General features: G+C 34.4%; 1 protein-coding gene across 34 annotated transcripts in view; it reads right to left on the bottom strand.

Annotated features, from left to right (window-relative positions):
• Nucleotides 1-23406, bottom strand: part of PTPRD (protein tyrosine phosphatase receptor type D) — a 2222827-nt gene that overhangs the window by 1320336 nt on the left and 879085 nt on the right. For all 34 annotated transcript variants that reach the window (XM_058695363.1, XM_058695354.1, XM_058695368.1 and 31 more), the window contains one exon: nt 17487-17525. The gene's annotated coding sequence lies outside the window, so the exon portion shown is untranslated. The remainder of the gene's footprint in view (nt 1-17486; nt 17526-23406) is intronic.

The raw sequence follows: 23406 nt of genomic DNA, 5'->3' as shown, positions 1-23406 counted from the left end.
ATTCCACATTTTGAGATTCATTCTTATAAAAATATTTTTATAGGAGCAACTAAACATATAAAGCACATATTAACAGACCTAAAGGAGAAATAGACAGCGACACACTAACAATAGGGGACTTTAATGTCCTGTTTTCATCAATGGATACATCATTCAAATTTGAATGACCTATCATTAAGATAGATGACGAATAAAGATACATGAGCCTTAAATGATGTATCAAAACAGAAGGACTATACATATATTCTGTTTAATTCAAAAGAATCTGTTGACTATATATATTCTTTTCATTATATATATATATAATGTGTGTATATATATATATGTGTATATATATATATATATATATATATATATAGTGTGTGTGTGTGTGTGTGTGTCTGTTTTGGAACATATTTACATTGTTTATCAAGTGCACAGGGAACTTCTCTACTATAAATCATATGTTAGGCCACAAAACAAGCCTTATTAACTTTAAGATAAAATTTCATTATCAAGTATCTTTTCCAACCACAGAAGTATGAAACTAGAAATCAATTGTAAGAGGAAAACTGGAAAATTCACAAATATGTGGAAGTTAAACAACAGGCTACCAAAGAAGCAGTTAAAGAAGAAATAAAAGGAGAAACCAAAAATAGCTTGAGACAAATTTAAATGAGACTGCAGCAAAATGTATAGAATACAGCAAAAGCAGTTCTAAGAGAAAAGTTCATAGCAGTAGGTACCTACCTCAAGAAACAAGATAGCTCAAATAAATAACCTAATTTTACATCTCAAGGAACTATGTGAAGAAGTACAGAGTTTGCTATGACAAAGGTCAGAGAATAAATGAAATAGTGACTAAAAAGTCATTGTAAAATATCAGTGAAACTAAGAGCTTGTTCTTCAAAAAAAATAAACAAAATTGGTAAACATTTAGCTAGACTTACCAAGGGAAAAGGAGACACTCAAATAAATAAAATCATAAATGAAAGAGGAGACATGACAACTGACACCTTAGAAATACAAAGGATAGGAGACAACTATGAACAACTGCATGTGAACAAGTTGGACAACCTGGAAGAAATGGATATATTCCCAAAAACATTCAACCTACTAACAGTGAATCATGAAGAAATAGAAAATGCAACCAAACCAATTACTAGTAAGGGGATTGAGTCAGTAATCAAAAACCTCCCAACAAACAAAAGTCCAAAACCAGAACACTTCACTGGTGATTTCTACCAAATGTTCAAAAGAAGTTTAAACCCTTCCAAACCCTTCCAAAATTAGAAGAAAAAGGGAACACATCCAAATTCATTTTATGAGGTCACCATTAACCCAATACCAAAACCATACAGATGCCTCAAGGAAAGAAAATTATAAGCCAATACCCCTAATGAACATAAATGCAAAAATTCTCAACAAAATATTAACAAATTGAATTCAACAATACTTCAAAAGGATCATGTACCATGATCAAGTAGGTATGCAAGGATGTTCCAAATTGTAAATCAATCGACAGGATATACAAAATGAAGGATAAAAATCATATATAATCCTCTCAATAGATACTGAAAAAGCATTTTACAAAATTCAACATCCATTTATGATAAAATCTCTCAACAGAGTAGGTAAAGAGGGAATGTACCTCTACATAACAACATATATGATAAGTCTGTAGCTAACATCATACTCATGGGTGAAAGGCTGAAAGCTTTTCTCTAAAATCAGAGAAAAAACAAAGATGCCCACTCTTGACAATATCATTCAACATGGTATTGGAAGTCCTAAGCGAGCAATTAGCAAGAAAAATAAATAAAACACATCAAAAGCAGAAAAGAAATAAAACTGTCACCATTTGCAGATGACTTCATATATATAGAAAACTCAAAAAATAAAACACGAAAAAACTGTTCAACTAATCAACAAATTCAGTAAAGTTGCAAGATACAAATCAATACACAAAATCTGTTGCATTTCTACACATGAATAATGAACTATCAGAAAATATTAAGAAAACAACCTCATTTACAATGGCATTAAAAAGAATACAATACTTAGGAATAGATTTAACTGAAATGAATGACTTGTACACTAAAAAGTATAAGACATTGATGAAAGAAACTGCAGACAACACAAATGCCTGGGAAAATGTTCTGTGCTGATAGAGAGGAAGAAAATTCAAATGGTATTTTCCACATAAATAGAACAAACAATCCTAACATGTGAATGGAACCACAAAAGTCCCCAATAGTCAAAGCAATCTTATAAAAGAATAAAGCTGGTGGCATCACACTGCCTGATTTCAAACCTTTAGTAATTTTATTACTATATTACAAACCTATAGTAATTTACTATATTACAAACCTATATTACAAACCTTTAGTAATCAAAACAGCATGATGTTGACATAAAACCAGATACATAAATCAATCAAACAGTATAAAGAACCAAAAAATAAACTCACACATACATGGTCAATTAATTAATGACAAAGGAACCAAATGCATACAACGGGGAACGGTCTCTTAAAAACCAGTAAATGATGTTGAGAAAACTTGACATCCATATGCAAAAGAATAAAACTGTAATGTTTTATTCTTACATCATACACTCAAAACAGATTTAAGACACGAATGTATGACCTGAAACCATAAAATTGCTGGAATAAAACATAGCTGGTAAGCTCCTTGACATCAGTCTTGGTGACGACTTTTGAATTCGACACCAAAAGCAAAAGTAAGAGTATGTACATGAGACGCTTTGAAACTAAAAAGCTTTTGCATGGTAAAGACAACCACAACCTACCAAATGGGAGAAAATAATTATAAATCATATATCTGATAAGAGGCTAATAACTAAATTAATAAAGAGCACGTACAACTCAATAGCAAAACAACCCTATTTATTTATTTATTTATTTTTATCTTTATTTATTTTTGAGAGAGAGAGAGAGAGAGAGAGAGAGAGAGAGAGAGAGAGTCAGCATGAGCGGGGGAGGGACAGAGAAAGAGAGGGAGACAGGCTCCAGGCTCTGAGATGTCAGCACAGAGCTTGACAGGGGATCAAACTTACAACCATGAGATCATGACCTCAGCTGAAGTCAGGTGCTTAACCAAATGAGCCATCCAGGGACCCCATCAAAACAACCCAATTTAAAAATAAGCCAAGAGGGGCACCTGGGTGACTTCCTTGGTTAAATGTCCAACTCTTGATTTCAGCTCAGGGCATGATCTTATGATTCATGAGTTCATGCCCCACATCGGTCTCTCTGCTGTCAGCGCAGAGCCCACTTGGGGTCCTCTGTCTCCCTTTCTCTCTGCTCTTCCAACAAGCTTTCTCTCTCTTTCTCAAAAATAAATAAACATAAGAAAATAATAATAAAATAAAAATAAAAATGGGCCAGCAACTTGAATAGTTTTCCAAAAACAACATACAGATGGCCAACAGGTAAATGAAAAAGTACTGAATATGACCAATCAAAACCACAATGATATATCATCCCACACCTGTTACAATGGCTATTACAAGAAGGATGAGAAATAACAAGTGTTGACAAGGATGTGTAGAAAAAGGAACCTTTGTGCACTGATGGTAAGAATGTAAATTAGTACAACCATTATGGAGGTTCCTCAAAAAACTAAAAACTATACCTACTATATGAACTACCATATAACCCAGCAATCCCACTCCCAGTTATTTATCTAAAAAATGAAAATGAAAACAGTATGTTGAAGAAATATCTGCACCCTTAATTCATGACAGTATTATTTACAATGGCCAAGATATGTGAATGACCTAAGTGTCCATCAATGAACGGATGAAGAAAATGTGAATATATATATGCAAACACACACACACACTCACACACACACACACACACACACACACACACAATGGAATACTATTCAGCCAATAAAGGAGGCAATCCTATCATTTGCAAAAGCATGGATGGAGCTTGAGGGCATTATGCTAAGTAAAATAAATCAGACAGAGAAAGGAATACCATAGGTATAATCTTTAAGAAAAATATAAGACTGCGCTCATACAAACAGAGAGTAGATTGGTGGTTGCCAGAGGTGGGGCATGGGTAATGAAATGGGTGAAGGTGGTCAAAGTTACAAACATCCAGTTATAAAATAAATCACAGGAATGTCATACATAGCATGGTGACTGTCGCTACTACTGTATTGCATCTTGTACAATTGCTAACAGAGTAAATTTTAAAAGTTCTCATCAAAAGAAAAAACTGTCTAACTATGTATGGTGACACATGTTAACTAGACTTACTGCGGTGATCACTCTGTAATGTATACAGATACCAAATTAGTATATTGTACACCTGAAACTAATATAATGTTATGTCAATTATACCCCAATTAAATTTTTTCAAGGGCATGTATGTAGATTATGTGAGATTATTTTCGGTAAATATTACTAATAAGAGCACAATTTGGAAGCATATCATTATAGATTGTAAGATTGTTTACTCAGTGCTTTATCTGGTATCAGGGAGGTAGAAAGTAATTAAAGAAACATTTGAGAAATTTGAGGAGATGAACAACCTGAAGAATGAGTGGAGCTAATAATTATGAGAAGTCTTCCAAGTCTTCCAGGTGAGAGTGGTGGGCATGGACAGCAATACCTAATAAAAACTGTGAGGCAATAATGTGACTGGTGAATTTAACAGATATCATCTGGCAGGGGAGATGTTCAATATATGTTAATTGCCTTCCTTTAGCCTCATCTAAAAATAGTGATGTGGTGGTAATGGGGGATGGATTGAGCATAAGGCAAAAATAGGAGTATTTAGTACATCACAATTTTTATTGTTGGTTTGTGTCCATAACTGCTGTGACTTGTGTGTGTGTGTGTGTGTGTGTGTGACTTCTAAGTGGAAGAAGAAAGTACAGGCAATTCTAACCCTTTCTACAACACTTATTTATAGATCAATAAAGAAGAAATTAGAACACCTTGAGTTTATTTTGAATCTTCTTCCTAATACCTGTGTGGTTTTGGGCAACTTACTCTGTTTCTGGACATCAGTTTCTGTACAGTTAAAATGGGATGTTTTGACCTTTTTGTATGCACATTTTCCTGTACTATAATTTATTGGTTGTTGTCCACCCTATACTGAGGGCAGTTTGAAGGAAAGCAGTATATTTTTCAACTCCAAATCCTTAGAGTTTGACACTGTTTGGCACAAAGTAAACACTCTATAAATGTCTGTTGAATTGACTTACACTGATTATCTGACTTCTAAGTCCTTGCACAAAGGACATATTACTAGTGATGTTTCTATAATACCTAATATTAATTATAAAGTCATATTAATGCCTTGGTCCGAGCTACAAAGTAAAACATGAGAAATATATTCCAATTGAAGAAAAGAACGAGATGGACAGTTTGGGTTTACTTTTAGCATCAAAGGACAAACACCTGTTTCTGATAAAGCTAAAAAGAATATACCATATTTAAATCCGAGTAAATCCTCAACTTCAAAAAGAATCTAGACACAAATTCTGGCTATATAGAGAAAAGAATACATCACAGTATTAAGAGATTGTATTCATTTATAACAATGAGCTCTTTTACCTCAGTATGAAAAGAAACATATTTTTAAAACCCTATTCCAAACAGATGTGAAACAGAGAGCTGAAAGGCTGAGACTGTTCTGAATGGTAATTTTCACAGAATTTGTAATTCTATATAAAATTAAATATTTTAAGAGTTAATGAGTACTAATAAACTTTTAAATGAGCACATCTTTCAAAATAAGAATATATATAACTCACTCATTTTGTTTACATGACTTTTGTGGCCATTGTAACCAAGAACTTACAAGTTTAGTTTTGAAAATAACAGAAAAGTGGGGTGCCTGGGTGGCTCAGTCGGTTAAGCATCCGACTTTAGCTCAGGTCATGAGCTCACCGTACATGTGTTAGAGCCCTGCATCAGGCTCTGTGCTGACAGCTCAGAGCCTGGAGTCTGCTTCAGATTCTGTGTCCCCCTCGTTCTCTAACCCTCCCCTGCTTGTGCTCTCTGTCTCTCAAAAATAAAGCAATATTTTTAAAAACTTAAGAAAGTAAAAGAAATGGAACGAATGATTTACAACTAAGGTGCTTTGTGATCCCAGCGGAAAGTGTGACCAAGCATATAAGCAGCACTCATTCCTCAGCTGCATTCCTGCAAGTCCTTGACAATTTAAGGGATGGTGGGAAGAAGTGACAAGCCAGTTTTCTGTGAAGTACATGGAAGGAATTAATCTTGGCATGGTAAACCCTCCCTTTTGGATTATCAGACACTTTATTTATAAAAAGAATATGGGAACATATGAACTACATGATACTTCCATCTGTAATATGCTCATGGTAAAAAGTATATATTGTAGGAATCAGACCAAACTAGTAATGGAAAGACTTGAAACAAAAAAAATCCAACTTTTTCTAAGCAATTTTTAGTATAAATTGTAATCATTTCTAACTTCCCAGAAAATACCCTCTTCATAAGATTCCCTTATAAATCAAGGATTGGTGTCAAACCGTGGCTAGTTCAAGTGTCCTTTACCATTATGGGGAAAAGGGGAGAACACAATGCTACTTGAGTCTGTCAAGGAATAGGTATAAATACAAGATACTTGGGATTCTCTCTCTCTCTCTCTCTCTCTCTGTCTGTCAAAAATAAATAAACAAACTTTTAACAATAGTCACACACAATAAGTTAATAGTAGAACTGGCCTACAACTCAGTCTTCATGACCATGAAGATGTTCCTGGGACACAATATCATTTCCATACTTATATATATTTTTCAAAGCTATAATAAGTCATTTTAAGTTCTTATTTTCTTAAAAATATGAAGGTGAAAATCTTTTTTTAATTATTTTTAATTTATTATTATTATTTTTTAATATGAAATTTATTGTCAAATTGGTTTCCATACAACACCCAGTGCTCCTCCCAACAGGTGCCCTCCTCAGTGCCCATCACCCACCCTCCCATCCCTCCCACTCCCCATCAACCCTCAGTTTATTCTGAGTTTTTAAGGGTCTCTTATGGTTTGCCTCTTTCCCTTTCTGTAACTTTTTTTGTCCCCCCTTCCCCCGCCCCCTGGTCTTCTGTTGAGTTTCTCAGGATCCACATAAGAGTGAAAACATATGGTATCTGTCTTTCTCTGCATGACTTATTTCACTTAGCATAACACTCTCCAGTTCCATCCACGTTGCTACAAAAGGCCATCAGGACAGATATAGGAAATTTGGGCAGTGAACTAAATATATATACAATGGCTGCACATTGATTTGAAATGAAAGTGATTATAGTAACACTCAAAGAAGGTGTTTAAGAGTTTAGTCAATATATTTTAAAGTTATAAAGTATATGTTAAAGTCCTGCTACATGGTCAAAATAAGTATTGTAAAATAATAATAGCATAAATCAACCCCTCTAAAAATGAAGCTACTAAATGTGACAGGTGAAAAAGACAGGATAGGACTATGCTAATTTTAATGACAAAAAAAGTATTTTAATAGGAATTAGAACAAAACCATGCCACAATAAAACTGAATTACTCATCTTTATTCTACAGAGGATACCTGTTTGACCTCAAGAAATGTGATCATTCTTCTCCTACCACAACAGATTTTTTTACCTGGATATCCTAGACTTGGCAACAGAAAAAGACCACTTTGCTAAAATGCAGCAATACTACTATGGAACTTAAGCTTCACTAATGTCTTTAAAATCTGACTGTTGGATCCTGGAATGATGATGTCATGCACTTTTTTTTTGAAGTATAGTTGACATATCAATGATGTCATACATTTCAATGAGAATTTCAATTCTCCCCAGTAGAATTTTTAAAGAGATGGACAAAAGTGATACACGTTCTTGACAGTCAATTGTTTGCCACTCAGATCATTTGTGTTCATCAGAAGAGTATATTAGTACAACTAATACAAGAATTATAGTACTGAACTATTTTAATGTGGAATGTGGAATGTACAGTGGAATGCACAGTCACCAGCAAAAACACCAAAAACAATTAAAATCTGAGCTCCTTTATAAAAATTTGAGCTGTGAATACTAATCAAGACTTTTGTACGTGCAATTTGAAAAATGGTTTTGCTCATTCCTAAAGTCAGGTTTGCAGGACTATTAGTGAGGGAAGCTCCTGAACAGTTATTTTCTTAAGTTTGAATGTATCCCTTGACCTAGGCTTCTGGATTTTCTTTTCAGTATAGATAGCATTTGTAATTATTCAGATACATTTTGATAGAACAAAATATCCAAGTTTTCTATTTCTGGGTGAGGGGAAGAAATGTTTGAGAAGTTTTTGAAACAAATATTTTTGTGAAAATTAATGATAGGTTGCAGTACTTCAAGAAGTTACAATGAAGTTTCTATAAGGGAATTATTCTTTCAAAATAATAAAACTTGATCATACTTGTAATAATTGGAAGAACTACACTAAGCCTTTTCTTTTTAATTTTTTAAAATTTATTGTATTCTCTTTTATTTAGAGAGAAAGAGAGAGACAAAGGCAGAGAGAGAGAGAGAGAGAGAGAGAGAGAGAGAGAGAGAGAGAGAGATATGAGCTGGGGAGAGGGACAGAGGGAGGGAGAATCCCAAGCTGACTCTACACCCAGCATGGAGCTTGTCACAGGGTTCAATCCCACAACCTGGGATCATGAGCTGAGCCAAAATAAGAATCGGATGCACAACCAACTGAGCCACCCAGGATCCCTGGAGATTTCTTTTAAAGAAGCAGATGCCTTCAGGAGAATCTTACAAGAGAAAATATGCAACCCAACCAACCCAGTGTTTTGAGTAATATAGCAAGTACATAGCTACCTACACCTGAAACATGATTTATTTGACTTGGTAGAGTTTTATGTTAGAAAAAGAAATCCTTAGGGTGACTGGGTGGCTCAGTCAGTTTAGCATCTGACTCTTGCTTTTGGCTCAGCTCATGATCTCATGGTTTGTGAGTTTGAGCCCCAGGTCGGGCTCTGAGCTGGCAGCATAGAGCCTGCTTGAGATTCTCTCTGCCCCTATCCTGCTCATACTGTCTCTTTTTCTCAAAATAAATAAGTGATCTTTAAAAAAAAATTAAGGAGGGGCGCCTGGGTGGCGCAGTCGGTTAAGCGTCCGACTTCAGCCAGGTCACGATCTCGCGGTCTGTGAGTTCGAGCCCCGCGTCAGGCTCTGGGCTGATGGCTCGGAGCCTGGAGCCTGTTTCCGATTCTGTGTCTCCCTCTCTCTCTGCCCCTCCCCCGTTCATGCTCTGTCTCTCTCTGTCCCAAAAATAAATAAAAAACGTTGAAAAAAAAATTTAAAAAAAAATTAAGGAAATCCTACACTATGGTTTACGGACCATTTGTACATCTATTTAACAGAATATTTGTGTATTATATAATACCAAGAAAACATTATTCCAGAATTAGTGTTCTTTTATGATCTTTCTCAGAAATCTTGCTTATATCCATTCAATCTTACACCAAAAACATCCTCACTCTCAGAGACCCATATGAGAACACTGCCATCGTCACACACATATGTACCAAGCCTCTGCTTTCCATATGTAGGAACCATTATACATGTCCAGGTTATAAAGGATATCTCTGAAGCAAGGATAAAGGCTGAAGTGGGATTTCCATTCTGGCATAGGTAGCCATTGGCAGAACAATGTAAAATCCTCCTTATTTAACATCTATTTACATAGCCCCATTCCCCTAAAGCCCACCCACCTTGCCACTTACCTTGCTCAGTATCTTCAGCAAAATGCAATGATATTCTTTAAGCATTATTTAAAAATCACTGTTAGTGTCTATATGGCCTATTGTAAAATTTTACTTTAATAAAAAACATTAAAGATAAAATACAAATTCAAAGCAAGTTTGGTGGTTGTGGCAAAAAGCAATCTACATACAGGTCAAAACCACAAATGCGTATGTATGACATCGTACATGGCGGAAAATTAGTGCTTTTGCAAACAAAAGCATTAAGGTCAGTAACAAAACTCTGTGCTTACATTTTTTTCAGGGAAATTAAACATATTATATAATATTGCCTTTCTTCAATCTCATTTTTGTTATATTTCCATGTTTCCCTATACCTCCTCTGTTTTTGAAATTATGAAAGGCATCTTCTACCATTTATCTCCCACTATCAATAAAACCAATTCAGTATCAACTAGAAAATAGTAATGATACATGCAAAGACCCTTTCATATGCTTCAATATATTTATGCGAAACTTTTCATAATATCTTGAAAGGAGTGGTTTTCAGGCTGGGACAAAGTGGAAATGACTGTTGTAGTATCTCTCTCAAATACAAAGGGAGGGGTATGAGAAGTTGACAGAGTATCAGCTGCAAATCACAGAGCTTCCCTGATATCACATGATATTTGTTGGACCATAAGTCCAGTGTTCTGAGTACACCAAACAGAGGAAGCACAAGCAGAGAATAACAAACATGGATTTATTTTAATCAGATAGATAGATACATACATACATACATACATACATACATACCTATTATGGTAGTATTTATATTTTGGTGAACACCTGGAGAATTACTGCTTGACTTAGGACAGCAGGGAAGAAATCAAGGGGGGGACATGTTGCTTAACTAACCACAAAATATTCTTTCAGTATATTAGTACTGAGAAAATAATGCCAGTAGCTTTATTAGAATCTCTATTTGTTTTAATAAGAGCATTTGTTAATATTCTATGGCAGATGAGTGTCTAAAAAGTAGATGATTTAACTTTCTACTGAAAGGACATTGATCCATGTAGTCTGATTATTGACACTAGTCACCCTGAGGAACAAACTACTAATATGAAGTAAATCTGCTTAGTGCTAAGGAAATATGTTGAAAAACCTATAGTCTCCCAAAAATATAATTTGCTGCCTTACAAAGGTTTTTTGAACTCCATCCTGAAGGTGAAATTAGGTGAGAGGAATAAGCAGACACAAGGTTAACAGAAATTGTTGAAAGGACGTAACACTGAAGGCAGACTGTATTCCAGATGTAAAGGTGAGTAAATATTGTAGACGTAAATTTTAATGTCCCCCAACTATTTTAGAGGCCATTAATGACTGCATGAAATACTTCAAGAGGCATAATTTGTTGTGCCCCCTTCCATAGTAGTGTATTTAAATTATTTCAGTTCCAGGTAATTGTATACAATTATGTTGATCTCCAGTCCTATGTGTGAAGAAAAGAGGTTATGTGTAATTAATTAGCTGTTGTAGAAATGATGCTAGAGGGCATGTTGGTGGCATTTAAATGAGTACATCTCCTAAAAAGTAAAAATGAGAAAGCATATGGAGACTTCCACTATAAAAGGCAAAAAAAGAATGAGACATAAGAGGAGGTGTTGTTTTAGGTCATTCCAAAAAAGTAAAGAGCCAAACATAGATTACTCTGAGCACCACACCAAAATAGACTCATTTAAGGCATGCAGAATCTTTTTAACTTAAGAAAAAGGAAAACTGTTATATATCCCTCATGCCAGATAAGCTTAAAGAACTAAAAGTAGTATTGCGAGAAAGTTGTTCATTCTTCAACAGAAAGTGTTCCATTTCAAAATTAGATCTATGTCTTGTATTTTTCCCTACTTCATGTTGTTTGGTTCATCTAAAGGTATTTGTTAAAGAAATAACAGCTGATTTTTGTTAAATACGTTAGTACAGATTTTACCAAGACTATTATTGGGGGGGGGGGCTGCATTATCTACTTTGCCAAGCAAATAAGTGGTACTTCAGATTAGTCAGTGACAGGAGAGAACTATTTTATTTTATTTCTTAATGTTTATTTTTGTTTTTGAAAGAGAGAGAGAGAGAGAGAATGCTTAAGCAGGGGAGAGGCAGAGAGAGGGGGAGACACAGAATCTGAAGCAATCTCCAGGTTCTGATCTGTCAGCACAGAGCCTGACGTGAGGCTTGAACCCAGGAACCTTGAGATCATGACCTGAGCCAAAGTCGGACACTTAACTGAATGAGCTACCCAGGTGCCCGAAAGAGAGTACTTTTTACAGTAAAACAAATTTTTTTTCAAAATATACCTTTGGGAACATACTCCAAATTTTAGAATTACCCAAACACTATAATGTCCATTTTCCCAAGAATAATTTGATTAGTTTGGGTAGGCTTTATGTCATTGTAAAAAAAAAAAAAAAATCCTCAGTGACTTAAGACAAAATAACACTTCCTATTCTTCTAAATGGGCTATGGAACTGAAGGACTCACCACAGCAGTTATCTTCCATCAGTGAATCAGGGATCCAGGATGATCTAATCTTATGGCTCCATTATTTCAACCTCATACCTCCTATGCAGAGGCACAGAGGCTAGAAAAGCACACGGAGGTTTTTTCACCTTCCAGCCCAGAAGTGGCAGATTTCACTTCTGCTTTTCCTTAACTAGAAATAACCTCATGGCCCCACCAAACTGTAAGGTGGAGGGAACATATAATCTCCTTCTTGCTCAAGAGTGAAAGGAAAGCCAGATGTTGATGTGCATTAGCAACCTTTCTCACACTATCCTCATGACTTCCAATAATCTGCTATCCCAGCAAGAAACAATGCAAGGTCTAAAACAAAGGCTCAGAATTTTACACAGCACCAGGTTTCAAAGAAAAAAAAATAAGTAAAAGCAGCACAATTATACAGAATACATAAAATGATGGTCCCTGAAGTCAGGGTCATGTCGTATTGTATATCACTCAACCTCTACCAGACTGTTTGCATAAATAATTTACTCGATAAATTGTGAGAGGATGTATAGAGAAATGAATTGGCGCAACTATGAATCCTTCCTTTGGTCTCTGAACATATGATTTATATTCATACCATGATAATTCACAGCAGTATAACATACTAACGGTAAACAATTATAGTAACTGTATATTGTCTTAAAATTTAGAGCATTTTGATATATCAATTAAGCCTATGAGGTAGGCACATGTGAGTGTTTCATTCCCTTCAGTTTTCACATACAACCGAAGAACCTTACAAAACATGCAATATTTTAACACCAAACATTTAATTTTCAAGGGGGTAGTACTTTACAATATCAAGATATTTTGGCTTATTTCTGAGAAGTATTTTAAACCTTTTATATTGAAGATAGCACTCAATTCTTGGAAGACACAATATTCAGTTGAATAATTTGTATCACTTGAAAGAAATTCCATGACTAATGTTAAGCACATGAGTGTAATTTGCAGGTTGCCTGTAATACTGTTAAAAACATTCAGGATGGCCAAATTTACATAAAATTTGCATTAAAAAACCTAGAACATGAATGAGAATAAATGTCCATTAATCACCATTGTCCAAATACAGAAAGATTATGTGTTTCCAAAGATTCTGTTTTTCTTACTAAGGACACAGATATATGTATGTATATTTCTATCATATATATGATAGATTTCTATCATATATATGTATAGCTATGTATATATGGCATAAAAGGTATGTAAGAGATATATATGATATAAAAGATACATACACACACAATTTGGGCACAGTCTGTGACAGTTTTTCCCACTTAGATTTAAACTAAGCAAGCTTTTAAATTAGACAGAGAAAGACAAATACCATATGAGTTCACTCATATGTGGAATTTAAGAATCAAAACAGATGAAAATAGAGGAAGGGAAACAAAAATAATATAAAATATAGGGAGGAGGACAAAACATAATAGACTCTTAAATACAGAAAACAAACTGAGGGTTGCTGGAGGGTTGTGGTGGGGGATGGCTAAATGGACAAGGGCTATTAAAGAAGACACTTGTTGAGATGTGCACTGGATGTTATACATTGGGAATGAATCACTAGATTCTACTCCTGAAATCATTATTGCACTATATGCTAACTACGTTGGATATATATTAAAAAATAAAAATAAATATAATAATAAATAAAAAATAATAATAAAATAAGCAAGCTTCTATCTTCTCAAATAACTGTACAAGTACAAAGATTAAATCTCATTTTAACCTCATATGTATCAACTTTCTTAAGGACTGCAGATCAGGGTTATTACTCCAGTACATGTAGAATTAAGTTTTATTAAAAGCTTACTGGGAAAAGTTTTCTTTAGGAAGGCATATCAATGGAATCTTTGAAGTCCTAGGAATGAATTGAAATCTCAGTGTCTTAATTTACTAAGTGATTGCACATGAACTAATTAACCTCTGAAACCCTTAGTATCCTTAGCTCTAAAATGGTGGCTAAAATGCATGACTCAAAGTATGATTGGAAGGTTTAAATGAGACTACATAGAAAAAGTACCTAGCCTAGTACCTGATATACAGTGAATGTTTAAAAATATGAATTCCCTTCAACTGTACATAATTGTGCATATGTTATTATTATGACCTCTTAAAAGGTCCAAACTCCAGGTGCAGAAAATAAAATTTATGAATTGGAACAGATTGCTGCAATTGCACATACAGATACAAAATTCAGTGAATTGTAAGAATTAAACACATTATATTATATAAGTGAAAAAGTGCTGCAATAAGGTTTTCTGGAAATATTTTCATCTTCAGTGCAGGCAATGTTAGCGCTTTATATTGAAGTGAATTTTTATTGCTGACATTTAGTTCCAGACTAAATGTTATTTTTGTGCCTTGAGAGTGATATCATAATTGAACAGTCTATATTTTAATTTATTTACTTTGTAATATTTTGCATATGATCATTTATATTTCAGTACTATTCTGATTTGAATTTTACATTCATTTACTTTTCTCTACATTGCACCCTAAAAACAGTTTTCTACCGTGTATCACGTAATGCAGAATTTGTTACAGTTAATGTTATTAATCATCCTCCATGTTCATACCATTCTTTATTTTGAATATCACAATTGGATAGAAGCAAATAATTATAGAAATTAAATTTTAGGTTTGGTCTTTATAAGTGTATGTGAGATCCTAAATAAGTTAGTCAATTGAAAATATTTCTTATAGAACTATGAATCCCTCTGTTCACAGAAGCAGAATGGTGACAATGGAAGCTGACAGAGGAAGAGATTGAGAAATGTGGCCTGCTTTGAGTTTCCAGGTTTTTACTACAGGAAGACTGATTTTGAATAAGTGTGGTGGAATTCCATTAAATCTTACATAACAGATTGGGGGGGTGGGGAGAAAAACCTATAGAAAACATGGTGGGATCTAGGAGTCTGAGAGTGTTGTTTTAGAATGAATCATCTGTCTTATGAGACATGGATTAGAAATGAGATGAATTACAAGATGGAAGAAAACCCAGAAGATAAGTAAGTGTGATGATCAGAATTGGAAGAACACACTGCCAATTTAAATGAGGAAAGATGGGGCACCTGGGTGGCTCAGTCGGTTGAGCGTCCGACTTCGGCTCAGGTCATGATCTCACAGTCCATGAGTTTGAGCCCTAGTCAGGCTCTGTGCTGACAGCTCAGAGCCTGGAACCTGCTTTGGATTCTGTGTCTCCCTCTCTCTCTGACCTTTCCCCATTCATACTTTGACTCTCTCTCTCTCTCTCTCTCTCTCTTTCTCTCTCTCTCTCTCAAAATAAATAAACATAAAAAAATTTAAATGAGGAAAGAAAGTGGAATTGAGATAAGGTCCAATCCCACTAATACAAAGAAGAAAACGTTTTTAGGGTTGGAAAACAAATCCAGGAACTCTGGGATTTGTAATGATGGACATAGGGCTATAAAATTTCTTCTGTGAGAACCACTAAGATCCATTAAGTGTCTCCTTCTTCCCTAAATGTTTTCCATTTGCACAAAGTACTGAAGGCATGGGAGGCTAACCCTCATTCTTATCCTGAGAATAGATAGTGGCTGAGAATGCAAGCAAGACTTTTAAAAATTGCTAAAGAAAAATATAAACTTCAAATTTCTCTTGCTCCTATTTATGGCTAAATATGGAACACTGAGTTTATCATTGTAAGCAGATGGTTTTCTGTTTGTTTGGGAGCAATTTCTTCACATCCCTATCCAAAGGTAATGCAAAATCCTACTCACGCCTAGTAAAAGTCTGCACAATAAAGAGGTCTTCTTTGTAGGCTGGGTAAAATTTTGGCAGACTATTATGATATTAATATACTCTACATTTGCATGGGTGGACTTAAATAAAAAGAACACCAAAGTGGATTCTGCCAGGAGGGGGATGAGGGCGTATACAATACAATGGTGCCTGAGGAGAGACTGAGGATGCCATCCTCTTTGGAAACACATATTCAGTAGTTTCAGAAGCAGTAAGACCTGATACAAGCTTAAATTTCCGTTTTCATGCTATATTTCTGTTAGCTTAACCTCAAGTCTTCAGTAATAATTTTTAAACAAGACAGTTTACTGTCAACTTTGATACTGTTTGGCAGGAGTTGCAGACTGGGGTGGCCTGACATCGCACAGAAAAGTCATGAGAAGATGGCCTTAGAAGGTGCTAGTTGAGAAACCATGAGAATCATTTGAGAGCAAGAGGTAAGAGCAACACAAAGACATGCTGAATTCTCACCAAGCTCCCATTCTAACCGAACTCTAAACAGTTACTAATGTACAGTGGTGTATAAGACTGTATTCCTGCAATCTGCCAAGGTGGGATCTCATATTGTTCATAGCTGGGTATTATAGAAAAGGTGGCCCTAGAAATATTTTTTAATGGGACTCCCAGGCTACACAAAAATAAAGATCCAAGATAGAGTATTTAGAAAATTAAATAAGAGAATATGAGATTAAATGTTTTTTAACCTTGCAAAGATTCAGAGCATAGGAGGATCACAGTTTATGAATTTGAATGCTATCAAACTACCAATAATATTTGGAGGAAAATAAAATGATTGGGTAGATTCTAAGATGAATAAAAATCTGTTGTCTGTAAAAATACAATAAAAAAACTTCAACCTTAGCATCACATCTATTTAAACAAACAATATATGTTTCCCATGTGTATGATGTATGTACCAGGCAAATGCCATAAGAAATTTAAGAATTTCCCCATGAAAAGGAGCAGTGCTTTCAGGGTGTTTCCACTTTTATATTATGTAAACTATAATACCCACATTGTAGGAATGAAAAAAATTTTTTAAATCCAGTCATCATACTCAGCCCCCATGGTTTTTATCCAAGATGCAACTGTTGCAATTTATTTTAAAAGAAAATTTTTCCAATTGAAACTTTCTACCTCTTACCTGAATAATCAATCCTCTTTTCTATCTCAGACTCTTTCCATGGTAAGTTTTGTTTCCTTAAGGAGCAAATTCTCCCTTTCTTTGGAGTATTTTCCTGACCCGTGAAGTTTACTCTTGCAAGGAGTGTCTGGACTTAACAGATCCTCCTACACAGGTAAGAAGTAACTGACCTTCTTCTACTGGCCTTCTGAGATTCAGCCTCAGGTGGTAGAAATGAGGGGAGAACTAAGAAAATGGATTAAAGCTGAGAGAGGAAAAGAACCATCCTCCAAGGATTTGTGGCAATGCTACATTAAAAAAAAAAAAAAAGTCTTACCAGATATTTGAAGTCACCAGATGATCCAGGAGTCCAAGCCTAAAAAGAAAATAATAGAAAGATTTGGGGGGGTAGTTTTAGTGTTCTGTTTTTTTAAAAAAATACAATGAAATTTTATAATTCTACAAAATCATTACAAGTATTGCAGACTGATGAGTATACTGTAGGAAACCATTTTCCAAGGTGAAAAATGTTTTTCACTTAATGTGTTTGATTTCCTATTGTGCCATTAAAACAAAGAAAGGGAGTAGTCTTGCTCCTAAAACTATATTTCCAATTATTCAGGTGACCATAATCATTATTCAGTTTTATTCTTTAAGTTCTCAATGGAAGGGGAAATATGATCATTAAATGTACTTGAAATTCTCTATTTATTGCTTGCATTTAATTTTCCTGTGGGTGAGGCAAAGCAAACCTTCATTTTTAAAAGTTTTTCCAATTTTTCTGCCTTTGCTGGCTATCAGGCAGCAATTAGTTTGGGTTTTGATTCATTTTTGAAAAGTAAATCCATGGAAGATATTATAATGATAAAAATAAAAGAGTTTTAATTTCCAAATTATATTGAAATGCAGCTTCTATTTTTTAAAGGGTTTTGAAGTTCAAATGAAAGGCAATATCTGAACAGCAGAAATCCCCAAGAGGAGACCTAGCACCTGCCACAGGCTGCAAAGGTTTTATAAATGTTGTCTTGTGTAAAGGCTATGGCAAACATTGTGAGGCCTTTTGTAAATATGCCTGCCTTTCTCTGTGTTTGAGCAGAAATATTGAACTTCTAACCATTATTATTATAAAATAAAGGGTTTTTTTTTCTTTAAAAAAACATTTGATGACCACCTTTTCTTTTTGCCTTGGGAATCAAGTTTGAAATTACATATTGTACGATTGAGGAAACATATCTTTCTTTGAAAAAGAATGAAAAATACAATAAGTGTGAAAAATAATTGACACCATGAGTCTTGGGTTTTATGTGCATATGAGTATGTATTTCCCCCTTATTCTCAGAGCATCTAAATTAGATTCTCTGATCAGAATTATAGCCATAATGCTGGATCTTAATTGGTAACAAATCACCCAGAATGAATCTATTAAAAATTCCTTCTCTAGGACCTGGAATCAGTTGAGAAGACCAGTGGTTCACTCAAGAGAAACAAGTAATGGCTTTTGTTGTATTATGAGAGAGCTATTGGAATTCTCTAGCCTACCTTCACAGGTGTAAAGTCTCTTGGAAGCCTCTATTCTAGGATCTGAGTCCCAAGCATAAGAGCCATAGAGAATATCTGGTATATTTTCATTCCATTTAATATTTTAAGTTATTTAATTGTGTCAGTTGAAAACCACACAAGAAACTTGCAAAAGTACAAATGTATAAAGTTCCATAAATAATCACAAAGTTAAGCACTCATGTAATCACCACACAGCTCAGTAACTAGAACATGACTGACACTTAGAAGCCCGCAGCTTTTTGTCACAGGGTGTATATGTATACACACACTTATATACACCTAGCATACACACAGACACACAGCATATATACATTACACATATCCACATACACATATACACACAGCATACTCACACTTATATACACATAGCCCGTGCACACACACACCCACCCACACACACACAGTTTGAACCCACTTGATTACCCATGGGTTGTGCTAAAGCACAGGTTCAAATGAAAATATAAATTATCTAAGGCAACACAGATGCATGTGGTGATTTTTGGAAATGTAACATGGACAGCGCATCATCATAAATCTGCAGGATATATTGACTATGCATTGCCAGAGTGGGACAACCCTTTGAACATATCATGTAATGTCATTGAACATATTGTATCTTGATAAGCTATGTAAAATATATATCTATGTTTCCAGACTTTTTGTTCATCCTATGGTTTTATTTTGCCACAGTTTTGAGCTTTATATAATTGGAATTGAACACTAGATTTTCTTGTATGTCTAGTTTCTTCCATTAACATGTTTTTGAACTTCATCTATCATTTCGCTTGTAGCTATAATTAATTTCCATTACTCTGTAATACTCATTTGATAAGTATTATACAATCTATATATTCAATTCTCTTTTGGTAGAGATATAGTTTCTGCTTTTTAGTTATTATGAGTCATTCTATGAGCATCATTTTAAAACATGTATGTATATTTATATTTGATATTTTTCTAGGAGTAAATTACTAGGTCAAATAATATGAATATGTTCTACTTTAGCAGATCTTTACAAATAATATATGAGAGTTGCTACTGTGTCAAAATTCACCTGAAAGTATGTTTATTCTGCTTGATTTTAGTCATTACCATGTTGAATATACTTTTCCATTTCCTTGATTATTGAGTTTTAGTGCATTTCTATATATTATCTATTAGCTCTGTGTGTGTGTGTGTATACATACATACAAAGAAGTTATTTTCGGGATGCCTGGGTGGCTCAGTTGGTTAAGCATCTGACTCGTGATTTCAGCTCAGGTAATGATCTCATGGTTATGAAATTGAGCACCATGTCTGGCTCTCCACTGAGTGTAGAGCCTGCTTAAGGTTCTCAATCTCTCTCTCTCTCTCTCTCTCTCTCTCTCTCTCTCTCTCTCTGCCCCTCTCCACTATTCATGCCCTCTCTCTCTCCAAAATAAGCATTTTTAAAAAATAAAATTATAAAACTAAATTAAGAACATAAGATAGTTTCAATTTTCTTTCCATTTTCTGTGGATTGTCTTCTCCATGTTGATTTGGTAAAAGTGGTTTATGTATTCTAGGTATGAGCACTTTCATGGTTATATGTGGTGGAACTATATTTCCCACTCCTGGCTTATCCTAATACTTACTTATTATGACTTTTATTTAATATTAAGTCTGAATTTTACTACAAATTTATTTACATTTTTAAAATATTTATTTAATTTTGAGAAAGAGACAGAGTACAAGCAGGGGAGGGGCAGAGCGAGAGGGATACAGAGAATCTGAAGCAGGCTCCAGGCTCTGAGTTGTCAGCACAGAGCCCGATGCAGGGCTCAAACCCACAAATGGTGAGATCGTGACCTGATCTGAAGTTGTATAGTTAACTGACTGAGCCACCCAGATGCCCCTGAATTTTATCACATAAAATTTAACAATCTATTTTTATTTCTGAGTCCTGTTTATTACACAAAATGTTTATATATATTCTATATTTTCTCCTAACAGCTTTGTTATGTTATGATTCTTTTGTCTCACATATAATCAAAGAACATATCTGAAATTAATATTTGTTCAATGTGACTTGGGGTAAAACTTAGATATTTTACAAATTGCTCCAACAAAATTTATTGAAAGTATCTTAACTTTTCTTACTGCTCTACAATGCTAGTGTTGTCATAAATGCCCATAGATGCTTGGCTTCATGTCTAGATGTCAGTGCATTGCATTTAACTATGTGTCTATACCACACTATCTCACATAACTTTATAATATACCTTGGTATCTGTAGAGCGAGCTCTTCTACCTTTCCTTAAGAATTTGCTAAACTTGCTTTAATATAATTCACATAACATAAAAGTCACTATTTTAAATTGTACTATTTAGTGGTTTGTAGTCTGTTCACAACATCATGTAAGCATCACAACTAATTCCAGAACATTTCTGATGCCTCAAAAGGAAACTGTATCCACAACCTAATCCTCTTCTCCCTTACTCTCTTCCCCAGGCAATCTGTAATCTAGCTGTATGGGATATTTTGTACAAATGAAATCATACAATATGTGGACATTTCTGTCTAACTTATTTCACTTAGCATAGTGTTTTCAAAATCCATCTATCTGTGTTGCACATAGCAGTATTCCCCACCTTTGTATTGCTTAATAATATTCCATTGAATGGCTATGGAATATTTTGTTATTCAATCATTAGCAGAGGGATATTTTGGCTGTTTTTACTTTCTGGCTATTAAGAATAATACTATTATAAACATTTGTGTACAAGGTATTGTGTAAAAATATCTTTCAATCCTCCTGGGGGTATACTTAGGAGTGGAATTTCTGGGCCATATGATAATTCTATGATTAACTGTTCGAGAAACTGCCAAGTTGTTTTCCACAGTGGGTACACCGATTTACATTCCTACGTGCAATGCATGAGGGTTACAATTTCTCCACCTACAATTCTGCGCTTACTATTTTCCACTAAAAAATGATGGCCGTTATAGACTGGGAGGGTGATGCTGTCTCATTGTGGTTTTGATTTGCATTTCCCTAATGACTAATGATGTTGAATGCTTTTTTATTCAGTTATTCAAATAAGTTGAATACTTATTTTATTGGTTACTGGCTATTTGTATAACTTTGGAGAAATGAATATTCAAATTCTTTGTCCACTTTTTAATTTGGGTTGTTTGTCTTTTTATTGTTTCATACTCACTACTTTACATTCTGGATATTAACTCTTTACCAGATATATGATTTGAGAACATGGTCTTCCATTCCATGGATTGCTTTTCTTTCCATTTTCTTATTTATCACAATAATGTAGAACTTTCTATGTAGAGGTTTTTTTACCTTTCATTAGTGCATTTCTATTTGATTTTTTAAAAGTTTTTATTTAAATTCCAGTTACTTAACATACATTGTAATACTAGTTTCAGTGCAAAACACAGTGATGAATTCCAAACAATACGTAGTGCTCATCATATCAAATGCACTCTTAAGTCCCATCACCTATTTAACCCATCCTCCCACTCACCTGCTCTCTGGTAACCATCAGTTTGTTTTCTAGAGTTAGTCTGTTTCTTGGTTTTCCTCTCTGCTTTTTTTCCTTCTTTGCTTGTTTTGTTTCTTGAATTCCACATATGAGTGAAATTATATGGTATTTATCTTTCTGTGACTTTTTTTTTTTTTGCTTAGCATAATACTCTCCAGTTCCATTCATATCATTGCAAAAGGCAAAATTTCATTCTTTTTTCAGGTTGACTATATACCGCATCTTATTTATCCATTCATCGGTCAATGGATACTTGGACTGTCTTCATAACATAGCTATTCTTGATAATGCTGCTATAAATATTGGGGGTGCATATATCTCTTTGAATTAGTATTTTTATGGGTTTTTTGGGGTAAATACCTAGTCTTGTAATTGCTGGATCATAGAATAGTTCTAGTTTTAAACTTCCTGATAAACCTCCATACTGCTTTCCAGAGTGGCTGCACCAGTTTGCACTCCCACAATGTAGGTGCCTTTTGAGTTTTTTTGTTTTTTTTTTACTTTCATTAATTTTTAATGATTAATATTTCCTATAACATGAAAGTAACTGAAAAATATTTAAAATAAAGAGGTGTTAAGTTTCTTTTTCTTAACTTTATTTATTTTAAAAGAGAGAGCATGCGCAAGTGAGGGAGGGGCAGAGAGAGAGGGAGAGGAAAATACCAAGCAGGCTCCATGCTGTCAGTGCAGAGCCTGAGGTGGGGCTCGATCCCACGAATATGAGATCATGACCTGAGCTGAAATCAAGAGTTGGACACTTAACTCATTGAGCCACCCAGGCGCCCCTAAAACACTTCAAGTTTCAATATTTTAAGAATGTCAGTCAGAATTTATTATAATTTTGCTTTGCTGGTATTATCTATTTGATATTTTTATGCTATTAGATGTGGCACTTTTATTTGTTATTCATCATTTGTATATAGAAATGCAATTAATTTTTAACTGACTTTATATTGAGCATTGTTGGTGGAATCATACAGTTAAAATGACAATTCACCTCTATGTTCTTTTCAATTTATTATCTGTACTCTCACATCATATGCAAATGATGTGAGTTTCATATGTTCCGTTTAAATCCTTGAAATTTAAAACTCGTGCTTATATGAATGCATGTGTGTTTGCGTGTGTACATACATGTATGTGTATATATTTTTTTTGCACTTTCTAGGACTACCAGG

Source organism: Neofelis nebulosa, chromosome 12, assembly GCF_028018385.1.
Source record: "Neofelis nebulosa isolate mNeoNeb1 chromosome 12, mNeoNeb1.pri, whole genome shotgun sequence".
Classification (NCBI taxonomy): domain Eukaryota; kingdom Metazoa; phylum Chordata; class Mammalia; order Carnivora; family Felidae; genus Neofelis; species Neofelis nebulosa.
Note: the sequence above shows the minus strand (reverse complement) of the source record. Positions and strands in the feature narration are given on the sequence as shown.